The 25,154-nt window shown below is 40.6% G+C and overlaps 1 protein-coding gene across 1 annotated transcript in view; it reads left to right on the top strand.

Moving 5' to 3' along the window:
* IPO11 (importin 11) overlaps positions 1 to 25,154 on the top strand; it is a 677,548-nt gene that overhangs the window by 565,344 nt on the left and 87,050 nt on the right. The window lies entirely within an intron of this gene.

Raw genomic sequence — 25,154 nt, 5'->3', positions numbered from 1 at the left:
TGGTGGATATTTGTAAAGATTTGAGGAGAGATGACAGTAGGAGATCTAGGTTTCTGTCCCCACTGGAGCTACTGTGAAGGTCCACAGTGAGTGGTACTTCAGATGGGGTACACAAGAAGTTAAAACTGTCATTACTGGAACCTTCAAGCCCTAAGGTATCAGCACGGGGGTCTTGGAACGTGCCATAACAAACCAATTTCTTTCTGCTGCATCCTCATACTGAAACATATCTGTACAAGGACTGTGCACTGGACACGTTATTTGTGCCCCTAAGCAGTTAATGCAACTATATCCGATTGAAGACAGTTTCCTCAAAAATGGGGGAAGTTCGTGCTGTGGGCTCTGGTGTACGGTACTGGTGGACAATGTACCGGTGTTCAAGTACCATGCCTACATCCCTATATTTCTGCTTCATCATAAACATTATTTTGGCTGTTCTGTGAGTCCAGGGGGATCTCCATTTTGGGGTATCTGGACAACCTCCTTCTGCAGAAGCAATTGCAAGAAGGTCTCAGGATCAATGTGCAGCAGACAGTATTGCAGAACTTTGGCTGGATTCTCCATCTCAGGAAGTTGACCCTAAAGCACTAACTGCAATATCTGGCCTTTGCCCTGGAGACAACCCAGGCATAAGTTTTTTCTTTCCCCAAAAAAAATGTTGGACCCTTCAGTGTGCGCTGTCTCATTCTTCACCTCTGGAAGGCCAAGGGTGCCTCTAAATCTTATAACTTGAGAGAGCTCCCCTCCCTGTTACAGTTCATTTTGTGCATACTTCTTAATGTTTTGCTGCATCAACTTGGAAACAATCAGTTTGCCCATACATGGATCGAAATTTGGCTGGTCGCTGCTGAACCGAACAGATTTTGATCCATGTATTGCCATCTTTAAATAGCTGATAGGGAAGGAGGTAGTGACCAGTTATGTACTACATCTTTGTTTTTAGTTGGTTACCATGTCTTCATGCGATCAGTGGAAGGCTTTAATTTTCTGAGAGAAGTCTGGTCATTTATGGTCAGCCTTTAGTAGTGTGCAGATTAGTTGCATTAGAATAAATCTAGTGCGTGCTTACAGCAGGACTTGTACATAATGTGATTAAAGCGCATTGTTAATGTTGCTTGCTAGGGGTGAATGTATGTTAGCACTTTGTTAGTAACCCCCAATGGCTTCAAATTACCAATCCCATTAACTATTTTCTCTGCTTTGTAATCTGCATCATGCCACTTGGGGTCTCTTACATATAGGCTGTTAATTAAATGAATGTGTCATAAAGCATTTACCCAGTAATTAAATGCCATTATGGGAACTCACAGAGAGAGAGAGAGGCATGTGTAAGAGTTCCGTGTCTTCCCTGCTGATATGGCGCCTTAATTAAAGTAAATTACAATTAAATCATAAGTTAGACCTGATCATTGTAAAATATGTCAACTTGTATTTCTTCCTAATAATGACTCTTGTCAATCTTTGAGTGACGTTTTGACTTGCGAAATGTAATGAGAACTTTGAAGTAGCTTTTCAGCAATGTTTTGGTATGGGATCTGCATTTATTTTTCTATTCCCATTTCCAGTACTTTGATTTCTGTCACTGTTGAGCTTCAGTGGAGTGGTACGAAGGAAAGATCAAAATGTATATGATTATCAAGCAAGCTTTTGCTCTACAGAAGTTACGTTTTCTACCTTTAGCCATGCTTCATATAGTGAAAAAACATGCTGTTTTACATTTAAACTGCAATTTTTTGACCTCCATATTTATTGTGACTCTGTTCTGCCTTTTGCCCTTGCCTGTATATGTACTGAAACTACTGTTGGGGGATATCATGGGATCGATTATATAAAGAGCAACTCCCAGTCAAGAAAAAGCATTTATATGCTTATATTGCTTAACACTACCTTTATCTTACCATGCAGTCCCTGTATAGGGAGAGAGGAAGAATATAATAATTGTAATCAAGCAGAATGACAGAAGGATGAGTTGTACAGCTTCCCCTTTCACTGACCATTTACAGGCTAGGGCATTTCCAGCATGATCTGGGCTCAGCAGGTCAGATGATGTTGACCATCAGACCGAGGACATCTATCAGTAGATGAAAGTACAAAGGAGATCTCTGGATTGTACTTGAGGATTGCAGCAAAATCTGGTTTTGTTATTTTATCTTATTTATCTTATTCTATTTATTATTTTTGTCTGGAGTTTTGCTTTAAAGGTGTTATAAAGGTTCTTTTTTTTTAAATAACAAACATATTATACTTACCTCCTCTGTGCAAGGGTTTTGCACAGAGCGGCCTAATCCTCCTCTTCTGGGGTATCCCAGAGGCGCTCCTGGCTCCCCCTCTTCTTGAGTGCCCCCTCGGAGAGCCTCTTGCAGGCGCGATCCCTAGTCCCTATTAACACAGACAGCAGGACTTGGCCCCACCCCCTGGCTCCCATGTCACTGGATTTGATTAACAGTGGCAGGAGCCAATGGCTCCTGCTGCTATCAATCTACCCAATGAGGACATGAGACAGCGGCTGGAGCTGCTGTGCTCATCCCTGTCACTGGAATGATCAGGTTCAGATAAGTAAAAGGGGGGCTCTGGGGGGCTGCTGCACTACAGAAGGTTTTTCACCTTAATGCATAGAAACACCTTGAGGGCCATGATGTCCAATAATGTCCACAGCACTTATTACATATATGAGATTTTCAGTACTTACAGAAAACCTGGGCATTTCAGACAGCATACAGTGAAAAATGCATAAAGAAGTGTTTGCATTCACTGAATATTTAACACGGTACAAATGAATCTATATTATGAGGCACGCCTAAAAACCTTTATTATTTATAGTACACTGTATAAATGTTTTTAACCCAGACCTGAAAATGTCTATGCGTAATTATAATACACTAACAAGAATGAATTATTTTAAGTTTTAGAAAATTGTAATAAATAATACATTCAAAATACTTATTTAACCACTGTAATATCAGTGGCTTGGAAACTTTTTTCTTATATTCATAGCTTGACTTGTGGTTTTCAATCACCTTTTCATGGAGTTGCTTGAAGTGTTCTTTTGTCTTTAAGTTGTGAGTTATTCCAGCCCTTTTCAACCAGGGTGCCTTGGCAAAATTCCAAAAAATTGCCCAATAATTGTATACAAATCAACAGGTGGGTAAAGCCTGCCTTCTAATTAAAGAAAGCCACAGGTTTACATTGTGCATCATTACAACCTTCCAGCCCCCGTGTTCTAACATCCAATGACAGCATCGGTTGATAAGGAGTTCGTTGGGCACCTGCACAGCATTCCTGTGTGTCCCTCCCCTGCCCCCTCTGCCAGCACAGGGGTCACTTTAGCTCAGTGAGGCAGAGAAAGTCAGGGAGAAGAGAAACATTGGAATACTAATCCGTACCAGTGTCCAAAGGTGTATTTGCTTTGGCAAAATAAAACACCTCTAACATTGGCTGTCCTACATTTGTGAATGCTGCTGCATTTTGTAAAACTATTAATTTTGTTGTTTACATTTTAGAATGGGGTGCCACGAGATTGTGTATAATTTTAAAGGGTGCCTTGACTGAAAAAAGGTTGAGAAACACTGAGTTATACCACAATACTGACCCACTAGAAGCTGGACCTTCCTGATGCTTGTGCTATATATTTATAAGTGACTCAATTGAAACACCTTGCCTTTAAATAGATGATCTTCATATAAATGATGTAACCTTGAAAATGGCTGCACCAGAGATGATTTCTGTGTGTCATATTAAAGTGGTTCTAAAAGCTAGACATTTTTACCTTAATGCATTCCCTGCATTAAGGTAAAAAAATGTCCCGCTAGTTGTATTTCCCTCTCACCTCTCTTTATACTTAACCTGTGCCCTATCTCAATCCAGCGCTGTGCCAGTTGGATGCACACAGCCTGGCTCGGGAGCGAGTGGCAGGTGTGCAACTATAGGAAGCCACTTCTTATGGTGGCACACAGAGAAGAGGTGGAGCCAATAGCGCCAACGGGGGACCTCATAAGAGGAGGTTCCAGGCTGCTCTGTGTAATACAATTGCACTGTGCCCTTACAGTAAGTATACCATATTTATTTTAACTTCTTAGCTACGGCGCTCCCGGCCCTTTATAAGGTTTATGACGCCGGGAGGCGGGGAGAGGCTTAAGATCACATGACCGCCATGATTGGCTGTCAGGGTGGTCCGAAAACTCCCAATTGCAGCGAGCAATCAGGAGCTTTCAGTTAGTCTATGGTAACTCTGCCGGGAGCGTGCCACGCCCGCGCTCTCAGCAAAGGTGTATAGGCAGCAAATATGTGGCCCCTCGGCTCTAAGGACCAGGTGCCAAGAAGTGCACCAAGGAGTTAATTTAAAAAAAAAAATACCCTTTACAAATGCTTTAAGGAAGGTGTTTACTTATCCAATTCGTTATTTTGTGTAGTTTTTACTTGAATCTGCAGAAATCTGTTTTTACTTTGACATTAAAAAGTATACAGTATTTCTGTTTATCATAAAAAAAAAAATCCACTGTAGTTCAGTGTTCTATAAAAAATTTTTAAATAAAATTTGAAAAGTTCCAAAGGTCAATGCTTTTATAAGCACTATAATATGCAGTTAAGCTGTATGTTTAGCTGCTTGCTTACTAACATAAATTAGTCATGGCTGTTCTTTACATTCTTTAGATGAGTGGGTCAAAATAAAACAATTGCATTTAGAATTTTAAAATAATTTCTGTTGGAAAAAGGTCACTTACATTTATGTGTTTTCTATAAACAAAGCCTGTTTCAAAGATGTTTTTTTTGTTTCCATGATTTAGGTTTTCCTGTCATTTTAATCAGCTTTCTACAGAGTTGGTATCACTCAGAGCTTTATCTGCCGTCACTATGATGTGTTTATAAATTCTTAGGAAACTGGGTGCCTGCTTGAATGTAGTCATCCAAACAGTCAGTAGGCTGTTTTGTGTCATAGTGGGAAATAGATGGCTGACTTGTTTGATGAGAGGGGATATGATTTCAGTGTACAAATACCGTACTGGTGACCCCACAATAGGGATAAAACGTTTCAGCGAAAGGGCGTTTAAAAACGGCCATTCACTAAAATTAGAGGAAAATCGATTCAACCAGAAACATCGTATATGGTTCTTTACGGTAAGAGCAGTAAGAATGTGGAATTCTCTTCCACAAGCTGTGGTTTCCACAGGGAGCATCGATAATTTCAAAAAACTATTAGATAGTAGACATGTGCAATTCGTTTCGTAACAAACCGAAATTCGGCCAAATTTTGCATCTTTCGCACATTTGGATGCATCCGAATGTCCGAATAAAAAAAAATGAGTTTCAACTAATACGAAAGAAATTATAGCAAATATAACGAATACATTTGACATGATTCGGTAATTCATTAAAGATCTAATGAAACAAAAGGTCAACTTAAAGTAAATCTTACAGTCCAATCAGCTGATTAATTTTGTGCTGGAGGTTGGATTACTGGCAAAGTGCATTCCTGAGAACTGAGTGAGAAGGGTGTTGTATTGTATTTGAGCAGAGGAGAAGAGATATTGTCATTGTGTGAACTACAAATCATTATCACGAATATATATACATACATAAATATCTATCTATTTAAAGCTGGCACTGCTGGTGCCTTTTACGGATAATACTTTCCCTACTCCTTTTTCTGCCTAAAAAATCCTAAGGGGCGTCCCCCACATGCACTCCGTTGCATACCAATTCCTCTAATTATTACCCAGGATGATGGCAGTATCTATCGCACATTAGCATGGTTTCCCTCAATTTCTCTTCCAACATACATAAATATCGAATTTCAACTAATACGAAAGAAATTATAGCAGATATAACGAATGAATTCAACATGATTCAGTATAACGAATATCGACACTCTACGAATAATAACGAATTATCTGAAAACGAATTAACGTAACATAACGAATATAACAGAACTAAATTATGTATTTTACGAATGACAACGAACCAAAACTAAACTAAATTTCCCGTTGTGCACAAGTCTATTAGATAGGCACCTAAACGACCACAGCATACAGGGATATACAATGTAATATTGACATAAAAGCGCACACACATAGGTTGGACCTATGTCTTTTTTCAACCTTACCAACTATGTAACAATGTAACTAAGATAGGCATCTCTTCTGCAGCACTCTGGAGAGATATTTCAAAAGCATTATTATACAATGAAAAAGTTACACTTTAAGCAAAACTCTAGATTCAAACAAAAGATACATTTGAATTATTATGCTTTAATTATGTGCAAATATTTTGTAGGAATTTTTTCTTTAGGTAGCTAGATATCTGCCCAAATGTTCCATATTTGACACAAGTGACAACCAGAATAATTATTTGTTACCAGTGAGTCATGGCTGTTCTCTGACTGACTCACACTGACATGCTAGAATTCGTAAGGGGTTTTCATACTTAGTAAGACTATCTTTACATTATGTTGACACTTAAGGCAGATTATTATTATTTTTTTTTTAAGTCTTAAGATTATCTAAAACATTTTCAGTTATATGCTTTAGAGACCTGGCTCTTTATCCCCATGGGGAATGCATTTCTCTACTAATGTAGCCATAACAATTTGCATGTTTTCATAATTTTAAATTGGGTAGATTTTTGTTGCCTTAAAAAGTTTTTCTTTTATATTTCCAAAAAAAGTAAAATACATGTTATGTAACATTCCTGTTTTCCGTTGTTTCTGCTTGCTTGGTTTATTGGCATTGCTATCTTTTGCTCTATACAGTAAGCATTACAGGTATATAGGATCATTATTGCCTATCATGTTGAAAAATATCCAAGCACTCTTTACACCCGACATTCCCAGCAAAGCTTTCACTGCAGAGCCAGGCTGTAGATCCCATCTACAGTGCATCTGGAAAGTATTCACAGCACTTCACTTTCTTTATCGTACATCATGGGACACAGAGCCACACTAATTACTGTATGGGTCACCTTTAGGTGATGGACACTAGCACACCCTAGACAGGAAGTTCACTCCCTATATAACCCCTCCCCTTACTGGGAGTACCTCAGTTTTTTCGCCTATGTCTTAGGTGTTGGTCACGAGTAAAGATGTGCTAGGCTGAGCTCCACTGAAATATTCCTTTGCTGGGGCAAGCTATGCAACCGGATCCATTCAAAGTGTCTTTTTAGGCCAAATTGAATGGTACCCGGGCTTCGTGTTGAGGTTTTGCCTATAACGCTTCTCTTTTTAAAGAGCTGGACCCCGGGATCCAGTGCTTGGTCTTTTCAGCCATTTTTTCTGGCTACTTTATGCTTTATGGTGCTTTATGGATCCAGGGGTGTGGATCCCCTCGATAAAAAGGGGCCTGGTCCCTGAAGGTTTTTTTAAACGGAGCCCACCATGAGTGGTGAAGATTGGGTCTGTCTGTCCCTAAAAAGTTTTCAACACTTTATCCTATGGAGGAAAAAATTACAAAGATGTGGGGTATACCAGCAATTGACGTTGCTATATCCTCTGTAAATAAAAGTTTGACTTGTCCTGTTGACAATGCTCAAATACTTAGGGATCCAACCGATAAAAAATTGGAATTCCTGTTAAAAAAAAAAAATTTCTTTGGCAGGTTCAGTAGCTCAACCTGCAGTGGCGGCAATTGGGGTGTGTCAATCCTTGAGAGACCATTTGAAACAGGTGCTCAAGGTTTTCCCTGAACAGAAGGCCCAGGATTTAGCCTAGCTGCCAGGGGTTTTGTGTTTTACAAATGACGCAATCAGGAATTTCTTCTTCAGACCTCTCGCCTTACGCTTGGGTTGATGCATATGCGTAGAATCTTCTGGTTGAAAAACTGATCAGCCGAAGCTCCTGGCTGGGTTTCCTTTCCACGGTGAAAGGCTGTTTGGGGATGATTTGGACAAATATATCCAAAAAATATCAAGTGGGAAAAGTACCTATTTGCCAGTTAGGAAAAGGAGTAAACGTCCCTTATTTAACCACTTCACATCCAGGCCATTTCTGACACTTCGCTCCTACATGTCAAAAATCATCATTTCTTTGCTATAAAATTAGATAGAACCCCCAAACATTATATATGTTTTTTTAGCAGAGACCCTAGAGAATACAATGGCGGTCATTGCAACTTTTTATCTTGCACGGTATTTGCGCAGCAATTTTTCAAACGCGTTTTTTTTTTAAAAAAAAAACAGTTTCATGCTTTAAAAAAAAACAAAACAGCAAAGTTAGCCAAATTTTTTTGCATTGTGTGAAAGATGAAGTTACGCCGAGTAAATAGATACCTAACATGTCACGCTTCAAAATTGCACACGCTCGTGGAATGGCGCCAAACTTTGGTACTTAAAAATCCCCATAGGCGACGCTTTAACATTTTTTACTGGTTACATGTTTTGAGTTACAGAGGAGGTCTAGGGCCAAAATTATTGCTCTCGCTCTAACGTTCGCGGCGATACCTCACATGTGTGGTTTGAACACCGTTTTCATATGTGGGCGGGACTTACGTATGCGTTCGCTTCTGCGTGCGAGCTCACGGGGACAGGGGCGCTTTAAAAATTTTTTTTTTTTTTTTTATTGTTAATTTTACTTAAAAATTTTTATTTTTACACTTTAAACATTTTTTTTTTTTTTTGATCACTTTTATTCCTATTACAAGGAATGTAAACATCCCTTGTAATAGGAATATGACACGATCAGTCCTCTTTACAGTGAGATATGGGGTCAATAAGACCCCACATCTCACCTCTAGGCTGGGAAGCCTAAAATCAAAAAAAAAAATAAAACGATCGCCGCTTCACAGCTGAAGCAGCGCCGTTTTTTTTAATGCAGAGGCCGGGCGTGACGTCATAACATCGCGCCCGGCCTCCGAACGATCATAGAGACTCCGGCGACCATCTGGTCCGCCGGAAATCTCTATGGTGAACATCCGGCACCGGCGGATCCGCTATCCGACTCACCGATCGCTGAGGTGAGTCGGTAGTAGCACCGGAGGGCGGCGGGAGGGGGGGACGTCCCCTCCCGCCGCCCGTAAGAACGATCAAGCGGTGGAACAGCCGCTATGATCATTCTTATGGTGTACGGAATCGCCGGCTGAAAATGCCGGTATCTGAATGATGTCTGTAGCCTCAGACATCATTCAGATATAAGCCCCGAAAGTCGAGGACGTCATATGACGTCCTCCGGATGTCAAGCGGTTAAACGGGCTCTTTCTCCAGTGCCGGGGACATCAGCTTCCAGGCAGCCGCGACAGCCTCCACCGTCAGGTTCAAGAGGTAAACCTCAGGGTCAACCTCAGGGGCAAAAGAAGTCCTGGGGGAGGAAACCTACAAGACAGAACGCTAAAGCCTCTTTATGAAGGGGCGCCCCTGCTCGCTCGAGTGGGGGGAAGACTGCTACAGTTCTCAAGGGTCTGGCAGGAGGATTTTCAAGACAGATGGGTGGTCTCCACAATAGCTCTAGGTGACAAACTAGAGTTTCGAGAATTGCCGTCTCCTCGTTTCCTCAGGTCAAATGTTTCCAAAGATCCAGACAAAAAGCAGTCTCTCCTTTAAGCGTTAGACCGATCATGGTGGTCCCTATGGAAGAGCAGGAATTGGGGTTTTATTCAAACCTTTTCACAGTGCCAAAACCAAATGGAGATGTCAGACCCATTCTAGATCTCAAAGATCTAAACCGGTTCCTGAAAATTCGCTCTTTTCACATGGAATCAATCCGATCAGTAGTCTCCCTCCTACAAGCAGGAGAACTTCTGGTATCAATCGACATCAAGGATGCATACCTGCATGTATCTATTTTCCCCGCTCATCAGAAATATCTGCATTCGAAGTGGAAAAACTTCATTTTCAGTTTGTAGTTCTGCCTTTTGGTCTAGCTACTGCACCTTGGGTGTTTACAAAACTTCTGGCCCTTCGTTTGGCCAGATTAAGGACTCAAGGTATAACAATTATAGCATACCTAGACGACCTGCTCTTGATAGACCGGTCGGTAGCCCACTTAGACCAAAGCTTGGTCACCACAGTCAACTACATGGAATACCTAGGTTGGGTCCTCAACCAAGAGAAATCTTCTTTAAAGCCAGTAAGAACAATAGAGTACTTGGGTCTGGATATAGATACAGCCCAGAAGAGGGTGTTTTTACCCCAGGCAATGATCAGCACCATAAAGGAGCTGGTTCAGGTGGTCAGGACGAAGAAGGGTGGTCCTATTCGCCTTTGTATGAGGTTGTTGGGAAAGATGGTGGCTTCATTCGAAGCGGTTCCCTATGCTCAGTTTCATTCGAGACTACTGCAAAACAGTATCCTGTCTGCCTGGAACAGGAAGGTCCAGGCATTACATTTTCCAATGCGTTTGTTGCCAAAAGTGCGCCAGAGCCTCAGTTGGTAGATGATACCCAAGAATCTGCGGAAGGGGAAATCCTTCTTACCAGTTACCTGGAAGGTGGTAACAGATGCCAGCCTTTCGGGTTGGGGAGCAGTCCTGGAAGAGGCGACTGTCCAAGGGAAATGATCCAGAACCGAAAGGACCTTGCCCATCAACATTCTAGAGATTCGGGCAGCGTACCTAGCCCTAAAAGCCTGGACATTCAGGTTTTGGAATTGTCCTGTCAGGATCCAATCCGACAATGCCACAGCAGTGACTTACATCAATCACCAAGAGGGCAACAGAAGTCATGCAGGCAGGGAGAGGTAAACCATATCCTGACCTGGCAGAAAAGCATGTGCTGTGCATATTGGCAATCTTCATTCCAGGGGTAGAGAATTGGCAGGCGGAGTACTTAAGTCTCCAGCAGTTGTTTCCGGGGGAATGGTCTCTTCACCCCGACATCTTCCGGGCTATATGCCAAAGATGGGGGATCCCGGACGTAGATCTGTTTGCGTCCAGGTTCAACAACAGTCAACAACTTTGTGTCAAGAACAAGGGATCCACTCGCATACGGAACAGATGCGATGGTGACCCCGTGGATCAGTTCTCACTGATTTATGCATTCCCTCCTATTCTGCTGCTACCCCAACTTCTTCGCAGGATCAAGCAGGAAAGGAAGTCGGTAGTTCTTGTGGCCCAGAAGATCTTGGTATGCAGAGATCGTAAAAATGGCGGTAGGGGCCCCATGGACCCTACCGTCACATTCATACCTGCTATCGCAGGGACCAGTGTTCCATCCTACCTTACAAACGCTAAATTTAACAGTTTAGCTATTGAAACCCACATTCTGAAGAATCATGGGCTTTCGGGCTCAGTGATATCTACATTGATTAATGCAAGGAAGCCAGCTTCCAGGGTCATTTATTATAGAGTCTGGAAGGCATGTTTCCTGGGATAAATCCAGGGGTTGGCATCCTAGAAAGTATGTTATAGGTAGAATCCTTGCCTTTCTGCAAATGGGGATAGAAATGAAGCTGGCCTCGAGTACTATCAAAGGCCAGGTCTCGGCCTTATCAGTATTGTTTCAACGACCACTTGCTTCGCTTTCTTCTGTCTGTGGCTTTATACAGGGGGTAACGCGGCTTAATCCACCGGTTAGGTCACCCCTGAACCCTTGAGACTTGAATTTAGTTCTGTCGGCATTACAGAAGCAGCCTTTTGAGCCGATACGACATATTTCCTTGGTCCTTTTGATAAGGAAGCTAATTTTTCTGGTGGCCATATCTTCTGCAAGAAGGTTATCAGAATTGGCTGCCCTTTCTTGTAAAGAGCCATATTCAATCATTCACAAGGATAGAGTAATATTGCGTCCTCATCCTAGTTTTTTGCCGAAGGTGTTTTCAGGTTTTTATCTAAACCAGGATATTGTTCTATCTTCATTTTTTCCAGAATCCTGTTCTACAGAAGAAAAGTCACTACATTCTCTGGATGTAATGAGAGCAGTCAAAATCTATTTGGAGGCGACTGCTCAGATTCGTATAACGGATGCTTTGTTTGTGTTGCCTGAAGGTCCTAGGAAAGGACAGGCAGCGTCGAAATCTATTATTGATAAGTGGATTCGGCAAGTAATTATTCAAGCTTATGGTTTGAAAAGGAAAGTTCCACCTTTTCAAATCAAAGTGCACTCCACCAGGGCTGTTAGTGCTTCGTGGGCAGTGCATCACCAAGCCTCCATGGCTCAAATCTGCAAGGCCGCAACTTGGTCTTCAGTCCATACATTCACCAGATTCTATCAGATGGATGTAAGTAAACATGAGGATATCGCCTTCGGGTGCAGTGTGCTGCAGACAGCAGTATAGGTCCTCAGGTCTGATTGCACCCTACTTTTGTTAGACTCTCTCCCCTCAGATAGCATTGCTCTGGGACATCCCATACAGTAATTACTGTGGCTCTGTGTCCCGTGATGTACGATAAATAAAATAGGATTTTTAAAAATCCTATTTTTTCCACATTTTGTTACAGCCTTATTGCAAAATTGATTAAATTAATTATTTTCCTCAAAATTCTACAAACAATACCCCATAATGACAATGTGAAAGAAGTTTGTTTGAAATCTTGTACATAAGTATTCACAGCCTTTGCTCAATACTTTGTTGAAGCACCTTTGGCACCAATTATAGCCTTAAGTATTTTTGAGTATGATGCTACAAGCTTGGCACACCTATTTTTGGGCAGTTTCTCCTGTTCTCCTTTGCAGGACCTCTCAAGCTCCATCAGGTTGGATGGGGAGCATTGGTGTACAGCCATTTTCAGATCTCTCCAGAGATGTTCAATCGAGTTCAAGTCTGGTCTCTCACTGAGTTCAATCTTTGTTTCATCAGACCAGAGAATTTTGTTTCTCATGGTTTGAGAGTCCTTCAGGTGCCTTTTGGCAAACTCCAGGTGGGCTGTCATGTGCCTTTTACCGAGGAGTGGCTTCCATCTGGCCACTCTGCCATACAGGCCTGATTGGTGGAGTGCTGCTGAGATGGTTGTTCTTCTGGAAGGTTCTCCTCTCTCCACAGAGAAATACTGGAACTCTGTCAGATTGACCATCGGGTTCTTGGTCACCTCCCTGACTAAGGCCCTTCACCCCTGATCGCTCAGTTTGGCCAGGTGGCCTGCTCTAGGAATAGTCCTGGTGGTTCCAAACTTCTTCCATTTACAGATGGTGGAGGTCACTGTGCTCATTGAGACCTTCAATGCTGCAGACATTTTCCTGTACCCTTCCCCAGATCGGTGCCTCAATACAATTCTGTCTCGGAAGTCTACAGAGAATTCCTTGGACTTCATAGCTTGGTTTGTGCTCCGACATTCACTGTTAACTGTGGGATCTTATATAGACAGGTGAGTGCCTTTCCAAATCATGCCTCATCAACTGAATTTACCACAGATGGACTCCAAGTTGTAGAAACATCTCAAGGATGAGCAGTGGATGGCACTGAGCTCAATTTTGTGTGCCATGGCAAAGGCTGTGAATACTTATGAACATGTGATTTTTTTTTGTTTTTTGTTTTTTTTTTAATAAATTTGCAAATATTTCAAACAAACTTCTTTCTTTTTGTCATTATGGGGTATTGTTTGTAGAATTTTGAGGAAAATAATGAATTTAATCAATATTGGAATAAGGCTGTAACATAACAAAATGTGGAAAAAGTGAAGCACTGTGAATGCTTTTCGGATGCCGTGTATGATTGTGCATAGATGTCTCACTGGCATTATACCCACTGTCATACAATTATATTATTATTATAATTATTCAGGATTTATGTAGGGCCAACAGTTTGCGCAGCACTTTACAACATAAGGGCAGGTAGTACAGTTACTATACAATTCAATACAGGAGGAATCAGGGGGCCCTGCCCCATTAGAGCTTACAATCTAAAAGATTATATAATAAATAACTTTGAAAATGCCTGTAGAAATGTACTTGCAAGATATTTATAGATGTAAAATAGCAGCCTGAAGCAATGGGCAGCTTCAAGTCAAATGTCAGTCAAGTCAACATTTGTTCAGTGTCCATACAATTGTACCCTTTTGCAGATGAACATAGACTGAAATTAGCACATTTTGGGCAATAGCCAGCTACATCATACATGCTAGCTCTTGGCAGCTCCTTTGCAACAAAAATTACAAGGGCTATGCTTTAAGAACAATTGTGTCATAGTACACAATATATGTAGAAGCTTCACTTCAACCTGCATTCTTGTTATGGGGAATCTATACAAAATCTATGGGCAGCCTTTTTTGGAAAACGTTTCCCCATGTGCAGCTGTTATTGTCACTGTATACTGGAAATGATCAGCAACAAATTGCAGAACATGTAATAAACAATAAATGTGCATGGATAGTAAGGGCATTTATTTGGAAACAAAAGTTTTAAATTAGACTGACATGGATCTTAGGCATTAGGTGAGTGTTGGGTCTGTGCAATATGTCTGACAACTTCATTTTTTCACAACAGACACATAGAAGTGTGTGTCTCAAAATGTGTATGTATTTGTGTGCCACAAGCAGAATCTCCCTGGCAATAAGAAAACAGATATGGGAGATATGCCACTGCTGACTTGCTTAATAGAGCGGTTCTAAACCTTCATTTTTTTTTTTTTCCTAAAATGAAAAACATGTTACTCTTACCTGCGGTGCACAGAGCAAAACCTAAACGTCTTCTTTTTTGGGGTCCCCCGCCAGCGCTCTCTCTTCTCCTTTTCTCCAAGTGCCCCCATAGCAAACTGCTTACTATAGAAACATAGAAAAGTGACGGCAGAAAAAGACTGAGTAGTCCATCAAGTCTGCTCATTTAATTTTTTTTTTTTCGTTTTTTGGGGGTATTTTTTTTTTTTTCTTTTTTTCCATTAACCTCGTTGTCTGACTATAGATCTATGTTTATCCCAAGCATGTTTGAAGCCATTTACTGTTGACTGTCTCACTACCTCTGTTGGTAGTTTATTCCAATCATCAACCATCCTCTCAGTAAAATAATACTTTCTAAGATTAGTTTTGAACTTTCCTCCAGTTAGTTTGAGGTCATGTCCCTGTGTTCTTGATTTTGGTTTCATATTGAAAAGACTGCCTTGCTGAATCTTATTTAACCCCTTGATGTATTTAAGTTTCAATCATGTCTCCCCTTCCCCTTCTTTCCTCCAGACTGTACATATTAAGTTCCTGAAGTCGCTCTCAATATGTTTTATCCCCCAGACCTTTCACCATTTTTGTTACCCATCTCTGGACTTGTTCTATCTTATCAATATCTTTCTGTAAGTGAGGTCTCCAGAACTGGACACAGTATTCTAAATGCGGTCTCACTAAAGATCTATATAGGGTTATCAGAACCTCCTTCCTCCTACTGGTGATCCCTTTAGTGATGCATCCTAGAATTCTAATCACTTTTCCCACTGTCTGGTCATACTGTTTGCTCTTTTTGCAATCATCTGAAAAAAAGCACCCCAAATATTTTTCCTCTGTAGTGCTGGCTAACACTGTACCCCCAATGCTATACTCTCTCAGGGGATTCTTTTTCCCTAAGTGTCTTAATTTACATTTAGAAATATTGTGCGGGCTCAATTCCGTGTCAGCACAGCTTGGCCCTGTCCCCACTCCCTCCTCACACAATTTGATTGACAGAGGCAGGAGGCAATAACTTGTACTGCTATCAGCAAAGCCTGTGAGACCAGGAAGAGGGGAGATAAGCAGCTGTAGATGGGACAGCGCTGGATTAAAAAATGGACTCGGGTAAGTGTTTAGGAGGGGTGCTGCTATTTAAAGGTTTTTACCTTAATGCAGATAATGCATTAAGGTTTAAAAAAAAAGTTTGCCTTTAGAACCACTTTAGGGTGCAACCTTGAGGCAGTTATCCTATCTTTGACCCAGAGCAAGCATGTACAGTCAGCTGACACTTTACTGGCTCATGCTTTTTTCTAGGTCAGTGAAGGAAGGATCGACATGACAGACAGAAAAATAAGCAATGGCCGCTTCCTTGTTTCTGTCTTCACATAGTTTGAGAAACCATTTAACATGGATGGCAGATATTTTCTTTAGGAAAAGCGTGTCCAATAAAATATGTTGTGCCCCAGACTTCTCAAACAATGCCTGTTTTAGACTGTATATTATGTAATGTCTGTGGTCACCCTAATAGCCTTAAAGTGTCCTTAAACACACATCATAAACAAACTATTGATAAATGCTGTTTTACATGCTGTTCTTACTCACTCAGTCACCCTGAGATTCGTTTTCTGCAAAAAAAAAAAAAAAAAAAGGAGAAGGGTTCTCTAAACCCCCCCCCCCCCCTTTTGGTCGAAGCCCCCAATTCAGCTAGGGATTTTGCAGAGCAGTGTTGGCAGCTCTGCACATGCTCAGTTTTCAATGAGTTTCTATGCTGAGCATTTCCTCCCTATCACATCTGAGCAGCCCATGTGATTATAGAGTCACACAGTTGTAAATGACAGCTCACTCCCTCCCTCCTCCATACCCACTAACCAGCTAAACACAATGTTGGCAAGATATTACATGTTGGTTGATGGATGCTTCACCTCCCTCTTATTCTAACACACAGGCTGGATGGGGGTGGCACAGCCTATCACTGGCAGAATTCTGCCCACACCATGTTATTGACAAAACATAATAAGGATTTGAGTCCAAATATATATTTGTATGACAATGTACTGTAAAACTGTTTATGGATATTAATTATTTATTTTTACTCTGTGTTCCAAGGGTTATTATTTTATTTTGAACATGTGACCAGTCGCAGAGGACTAGAAGTTCCTCCTGTTTATATTTCCCTGCAGACAGGCTGGGAAAGAGCTGGATTATGTGACTACTGTACATTAATTAGGAAAAAGGTACTTTGATGGGTTTTTTTAATTAAAATAATTACAGTGCCATCATCCACATACAGAAAGAGAATGGACAATGTAAATTAAACAGTGTGTTTAGTATCACTTTAAATACGCAGACCTTGGATACTGAGGATAGCAAGCATTTTTCGGACTATATTTTATAGATGTATAAGCGTTGACATGTTATTGATTCTGTAATCAAACGAGTGATTAATTACACCTGCATTACATTTCCTGCCATTCCCATAGTTGGCGTTCATCATAATTTGATATCAATAGGTGAAGAAAGACTAGCCCATTTTTAATTTGCTCACTGGGTATTATGGTACAGGATTGTTATTCATAGAAGTCAAGTGTTCTTGCAGGTAACTGCCTGACAGTTCAAAGGAATCCCTTCAATATGTTTGAGCCATCAGTTTAGGTTATTTAAATGTTAATTAGCTTTCGACAGATAGCTTCATCTAGGATCTACTTAATCTCACAGGGAAGGATTTAGTAAGTAGAAAGTTTAATGTTCTGACAGGAATGCAAACACATTCATGCCACTAAGCCTGAGCTGTTTAAACAACAAAGGAAATTGACATCATTTTCATTATATTTTGTACATACAACACATTAGAGACCCCTTCTTATGGCCATTGATATTTTAAACCTTGACAAGTTGCTAGGGTTTCATTTGAGACAAGATGGCTACTGAGTTGGCTGGTTTCTACATGCACCACATGCATGCTCAGGAAGCGAAATGTCCAGTGTCCAATGTTTATATAAGCATATCTGCCAGAATAAATTTTCTCTAGTTCCTCTTTATTTGAATTAAAATGGTCCAAATTAGGGCTTTCCAATATGGCTTCCTCAGTCCATTAAAAAAAGATTCTTCCTGTATCATGATGGTTCTTTGGTCTAGTTTGGGTTATAGTGGCATTCTCACACCTATAATATTACGTGTTCCACACTCCGGAAAGCACTGCTATAGGTTAATAAACCATAGAGTAGAAATTAAATATATATCTAAATCCAACAACAAAAGTGTAAAGTTTTGCAACCAGGGCCGGTGTTAGGCTATTTTTTGTGCCCTAGGCAAGACCAGCTACTTACAACCCCCCCCCCCCCCCAAAAAAAATGATTCACTAATTCTAGCACCAGAACTCCTGCATAACACTAAACTGTAGGTGCTTTGTGTGTGTGTGTGTGCCCATGAAACGGCAAAAAACTTCAGTAGCCTACATTTTTTCAAAGGCAATGCTTTGAAAGCTCCTACAGGTCATCAGTTTAGTGTTATGCAGGGGTTCTGATAAATTTAAAGAATAAAAAAAATTATATTTTTATTCTTTTTTTTTTTTACATAACTTTTATTGCTATTACGTAGGGAACCGATAGCTCCCCATGTGATAGCATATAGGTGACAGGTACTCTTTATTAGACATTCAGGGTATATTAGACCCTGGATGTCTCCCCTGTGCTCCACTACAGCTGATGGAACGCAGTGCCGGTCCAGGAAATTACGTCATACATGTCACTTCCTGGTCTTTGCTCAGGAGGGAAGCTCAGTGGATGGATGTCTGTGGAACTATCACCATCCTTCCCAAGGACCCCCTGCATGACCGCACCGGGCCCGCAGGTGGGATAGCAGAGCCCAGTAAACATGGCGTGGGGTCTCACAGAGAGTGCGACACATTGTGGAAGTGATTAGTGGCTCAACAATTGCTTGTATCACTTCCACGTTGAAAGCCAATAGTCGGCTTTACTGAAGTACACACGTTCCTGGCCGGTATAGTGGCCGGGTGTGAGTTAAAAAACACACTGCTGCAGCACCGCTAAAAATCCAAATCACCAGCATGTGGCTGGGGATTTGGATTTTACTGCCACCCCCCATCCCAACGCCCTAAGGTAGCTGCTTAAGCTGCCTTGTGCTGGCGCCAGCCCTGTGTGACAGGCAGACCCAGGCTGTCATTAGTATACAGCGACGATCAGTGGATGGTGTCATGTAGGGGAAGTGATGAGGCGCTCAGCTGAACCCAGTCAGGGGTGTGCCCCCCATTGTGGTCAGGGCTGGCACAGGGTGTGAGTCAGTGTGTGATCACTGCTGCAGAGCGGGGAGGAGACAAAGATAGGCCAGGCTTTGACATCCCTGCTCTGCACGACACTCTGCTTCCACAGGTGGGCACAGGAGCCACACTCTTCACTGAGTACCATAGGCACTGCACAGAGGGATAGCCTGAAACCAGCAGCTGTGGCTGCGCCCTAGTTGGCTGCCTAGTTTGCCTAGTAGTACCGCCAACCCTGATTGCAGCTTATCAATTCTTAGATGTGTTAGCTGCATTATTTTTTTGATCAAGCTGTTTTTTTTGTTTTTTTTTTCACCTGGTGATAATACTGCACTTTTGTCCTAGGGTAACAATCCCTACTTTAATGTATCTAGGGAACGTTGTCACCCTTGGGCAAAGCTACAGAACACTGCCTCCTCTACTTTTCTTCATAAACTAGAGGAGAGGGGTTATAGTCTTCAGTGATAGCTTGGAACAATCTAACTGATAAGAGGACAACATCAGGAGTGCACAAAGTTATCAGAAGATTTCTGGCAAAATCAATAATTATTTTATTGCACTTTTCAAACAGACATAACAGAATGCTTTTAATGGTATAGTTAACAGATTGAATAAGCGCTAGGTGTTTGTAACATTTTAATTGATTTTCAGAATCATTACCAAAATGTCACCAAAGCCAAAAAAGACAAATAATGGCTGAATAACACATTGTGGATGATATTCATCATTGTTATATTGTGTTTTAATTTATTTTTTTTAAATTAGCATTGGGGTCTTTTCATCTCCTCTTGTGTGTATAATTCTCACATGCACTTTAGTCCTCATACGTGTGTATGCTATCAGTCATATTATTTTAATTGTTTATTGGTTGGGGCTGTCGTGGGCAGAAATATTTATGATATTTTCATCCCATAAAAGTGAATGCTCTCTGTTATCTATTAATGGTGTTTTTAAAGGCTACATCCCAGATCAAGGTAGAATACAATTTGAAATATAGGTAAATAAAGTGTACTGTAATAGTTGCCATTGATTCTTTGCATGGACAAACTAGGCTACATTAAAGCGGTAGTAAAGTCTATATATAAAAAAAAAGTTTCACCCTGCAAGGCAATATCATAATGTGCTAGTATGCATCATATACTAGCACATTATGAAAGACTTACCTTAAAACTAAGCCCTCCAACAGTGTGCTGTCACCGCTGCAGAGGCTTCCATCTTCACCTGGTCTTCCTTCTGGGGTTCGTGAACTCTGGCCTTCTGACTGGCAGAGCGGGCGTCTTGGCCGTGGCACACAGCTCTGTGTACCCATGCCGTTCCTTCAGAGCATATGCATCGGTAACGTCACCAGCTGCTGCTCAGTAGAATATCTCCTAAACGGTACACATTTAGGAGATCTTTATTTTACCTCCAGGTAAGTTTTATTATAAGCTTACCTGTAGGTAAAAATAATACAACAGAGTTAACTAGCACTTTAATTACACAGTCATGTGACTACTCTTCACAAAAATGTCTGTAACCCAATTTAGGTTCTGAACCATAGTTTAGGAAACATGTTGAAGTGTCACTACATAATATCCTTATTTTTCCCCCTTCATCTGTTTGTTTGGAATGCGTAGTCCGTGTTAGTTGTGGTCATGTGCACTGCTCTATGAACAGTGCACATAGTCCATAATCCTTAGTACCTGGTCCGTCTTGGGAGCAAACAAGAAAGGGTGCCTATGTTCCTAGTAACGGGACCATAGAGATGAACGTAGCCACCCTCTAAAAGGAAATCAGATCACTGTAGCAAAATCAAAAGAAGTTAGGGACTTGGAGGAAGCGGAGTGTAAAAGAACATATGTTTTTGAATTAGGAATACATGCTTGGAAATATTTTTTTCTTTTAAAACCAGAGTTTAGTGTCACTTGAAGCCAATAATTTTAACATAATTTACCTGATAAATTTTAATGGTTGCACTGTGATTTTAACCTTAACAAACACTGATAGGTGTAAATGCCATATTTTGGATTCCACACAACCTCATAAAATGAAGGAGTACATGACCCATAATAAAACTGGACTCTGTTTTTTGCCCAGACTGACATCTTTTTTGATGCCATCTAGCAGGAGCACAACAGCGTAAATAGTCTTGACTGCCATGTGAGACTCCAGCATTGGAGAATACAAGCTTGTTACTTTCCCTTTTTCACAGCTTCATTTTCTCCCAGGGCTTGCCAACTCACTAAGAATTGTTCATCAGGGCTTCTTTTTCTAGTAATGAAATTCAGTCTTGTAAGCAGCTTTCTTCATAGCACAAGACTGAATGCTCTCGGTGCTTTGGATGTAAACTGTTATTTGGTAAGCTGTCAGATCATATTGTATATTGTGTAGGCACTCACTTCGAATGCACTGCCTTTTACATTTTTGTATTTGTGCAGATCTTGAGGGGATTGAATCAATAGAAATGACATTCATTTAGATTTTAGAACAACACCTAGATTTGTATATACATGCAATATAGTTCTTCGGCAACCCATCGAAGTTGCATGCATTTTTGGATGCAATACATCTGTTACCAGGCAGTAAGGGCTGAATAAAAAATATGTATTCATAAACACTGGAGCATTTGTATTTAAATATTTTAAATGTAAATTCTTAATAGTCTTGGAATCTGCATGGTATTGCGTATATTATTGAATCTGTATTATCAGAGGTATATTATTCCATCAAGAACCATGTCTCCTGAATTCTTTTATATAGGGCAGATAAGAGATATTTTACTACTTTTAATTAAAGTGTATGAAACCCAAACAATTAACTTCTCTTTTATGGTTCCTTTTGGTCTACTAAATAAACAATTGACAGTGTTTTATTATATCTTTTCAATAAATACCTGTTGTTCCTGTTAGAAATGTTGTGAGCTGATAACTATGTGTGCTCTCTTCCTCAGTTACCTATTATCTATTAGAATTCTTCTCCACTATTTCTGTGGACTACAGGACAGCTGCTGCATTATTATGGAGAAAAGGTGGGAAATGTTCTGTAGTTAAAACCCATTTCCTGGCTAGGGTGATAACGCTACTCTTCCATAGATACCCAACAGTGATTGAGCATTGTCACCTTAGGACAGGAAGTGTTTTACTAACGGGATCAGCAGGTGAAAATAAAGAAAAGTAATGTGCCTACTACATGTACATAAGGACTTGTAAGTTGTAATGAATTACAATTTTGCTATTGGGTTTGGATACACTTTAAAGTGGTTGCAAACCTCAGATGTTAAATATGAAAAAACACATCCTTCTATACTGTGTACTTGCCTTCCTCCAAAGCTGTACTGTAAGTGTAATTTCCGCTGCTTGGTTCCTCTAGCATCAGCATGACTCAGTTCTTGCAGGTTTTCCCGATTCCAAGAGTTAAAAAGGTGATGAGGAGTCCATAATGCACATCTGCCTGCTCAACAGGGGATCTCTCCTCTGATCCCCACTGAGCAGGCAGATGACATGTCTATGCAGAGCAGACATGGACACTGACACAGCCCGCTGTTCTCTATGGGCCGGTTGGATGGAAACATACTGCCTCTCCATTTCCATTAGACTGTCATCCGATCTGCTGGCCAGATGGGGAATGGATCCCCCCATCGTCTGCTTTTGGCAGGCAGGATTGGATTGAGTACCAGTGGACACGTCCGCTGACATCCACCGCTCCAACTATGGCTGGTCCGATCAGATCTGCCTGAAAAACTGACAGGTGAACCTGATCTGACTCCCCATGTGAAACCAGCCTAAAGAGTAGAGGTCTGCAGTACATGCTGCTTCTCCTTCTTTGGCTAATCATAGGCCAGGGGAGGCAAAGAGGTGACCAGGCTGTATTGCTTAAATATAGTAGAAAAAAGCTGCAAACCTAGTCATACTATCTGACCTGAATTCCTGAAATACAAGAAGGGCTGAACAGCCTTAAAAATCATTTGCCAGGTAAATGGCTTACATTTAGGTGTTTCAATTGTGTATGTAGCTGTTTATCTGAAGTTCAGCTATAACTAGTGGGTATTTAAATATATTTCCTTAAAAAAATAAATGGTCAGTAAGCTTAGAGCTTACCACTTGTGCTTGATGGTGTATAATAAAAAAAAAGAGTAAAAACAAATAAATTAAAGTAACAATGAAATAGATTTTCTCTTTAAAAAAGCAGCCAGGTTTCTTTACTTTTTCTCAAAGGTCAAGTCTTTGTGATATTTTGTGGACAGTGAGAGATGTAGGAACATTGACAGCTCTCGATGGTAATTACTGCGACCTTAAGTGCATTGTAGCAAATGAGAGAAGCACTTGCAGTTAAGTAAAAAGGAAATGGAATAAAAAGTAATAGGACAGAATTTATTTTTTTAATCCCTTGTCTAATTATACACAGATGGTTTTAAGGGGATTGGTCATTCTTCTGCCTTTTAATACATACTGTGTATAGAATTGTGAGCATCAAACTGTATTGCCAATGTGTTAAGCTTTTAACGTTTTTGTGCTTTTTATGATAAGCATTTAGAATCGACAGTATAGTTTAGTTATAGGTGCATATCTGTCTAATAAGTAATTATCGCCCCCTTTTAACGCATTTTGACAGGTACAGCGTTGTGTTCTGAAAGCATTAATAAAGAATTACACAAAATTATTATTAAAGTAGCTTGAATTTAGTAATCCAGAGGCGTAAAATCTGAGTACCATGCAAAAAGTCTGTATTGTATGCTGATAGGGCTTAAGATTCCTAATAAGTTGCTAGGGAATAATAAAATACATACATTATATTAAACATATACATTATATTAAAGTGTGACTCCGTTTATGTGACTGTTTTAATACTGTAAAGCATGAACTGTGAAATAATATATATATTTTTTATTAACTAATTAGTTTACTTTCTCCTATGGAGGATTTTGAAATATCCACATCTGAACTATAATTCAGTAAGCAACTACCGGTATGTTGTAGTGATCCAGTGCCTTCTCTAGACAAAAAGGTAGTAGTGTGATGTTCTGCTGGCTTACAACATATTAGCACTGGGATTAGTGTTTAAAGCAAACTGATTACTCTAAAGACTAAAAAAGAGAAAACCATAACTGTTCTGTGTGGATTCCAGAACCATTGATGATACCACTGACCCCTGATTTCAGAAGTCTTTGGTATGTGATATTACTTACTCGCATATCTCACTGTGTTGACTGGAATGGTGCTGAAACTTCTTTTGCCGTCTACTCTAAGTTAGGAACTAAAGCTGACCATGCATGTTAAGATTTCTCTTGTTTAGCCCAACCCCTGAGTAAAAGAAACACTGTTGATGGACAAATCTGCAGTGCCCGCTATTGTGTTTTGACAGCGGCCACCTGCGTCTCTCAGAATACCTGACCAGTACCTGCATTTGATTGGATCAGACCCCTGCCCTCCTCACTACTTGCAACGAGAGGACCAGTCAATCTCACCCCACGCTGTCACTTACCTAACAATACCACTCTCAGCTGAGCCTGACACAAAGATTTCCCAGCTTGCGGAACCACAATCTAGGTGCCAGCCGTCTGAGAGCGATTGTCACTGGGCTAATTAAGAAATGAACCCTTTAACTGCCACCACTGACCTTTTGATAAGGAAAGGTCAGAACTCCAATCAATTTAGCAATACCAATTATGGTTTTAGAATAAGCGTCTGTAACACACCCTGCCACCACAGACAGGTCTGCTCAGAGGCCTTACTCTAAAACAGTAGCGCTCTTCAAGAGGCAGGTTCGTTTATAGCTTGAATTAAGAGCTTTAAAGACAAGGTTAAAACTTTTCAAAATAGGGTTTTCATAATGAAAAGGTCAAAATTGGTGCAAATAAAATATTTACAGAAAAATATGTTTCAAAGAGATAAAGACAATATACAGCCACAAAGAAATAAGGTAGGATTGAGGCAGAAGAATACTTGCAATTAATGTCCGAGGGTTGATCAGCGTTCGATCGATGAGCTGGGTAATCGGTTCTCAAACTTGACAGATGTTCCTATTGTGACAGTAAAAGGAGAACTCACCACTGTCTTGGCATCTCCTCTTTTCTGTGGGATCAAAGGGGTGTTGACATCTACCAATGACCAATCGTCTGGTCATCTTGTTTAGGGGTTGGTTGCTGGTAGGTCTCTACATTCATGACCATGTCCCAGGTACACTTTGTGATACATATTCATATCTCTGCATCTATACTATTTACAGACGGCAAACATCCATATGATTGTCCAGCGTGACATTTGCTTCAAAACAAATATAAACATGGCAGGTTTCCAATGTCTAGTTTACCTAAGAGGAATAAGGGGTACCAGTGGTTTCCCATATGATCTGACATGGTGTATGGGCTTCAAAAATTACAAATTATCTGAGGAAACTAAATATGTCCATATTATGGCTGTG

Source organism: Aquarana catesbeiana, linkage group LG01 (genome assembly GCF_042186555.1).
Source record: "Aquarana catesbeiana isolate 2022-GZ linkage group LG01, ASM4218655v1, whole genome shotgun sequence".
Taxonomy (NCBI): domain Eukaryota; kingdom Metazoa; phylum Chordata; class Amphibia; order Anura; family Ranidae; genus Aquarana; species Aquarana catesbeiana.
This window is presented reverse-complemented; position numbering and strand designations above follow the sequence as displayed.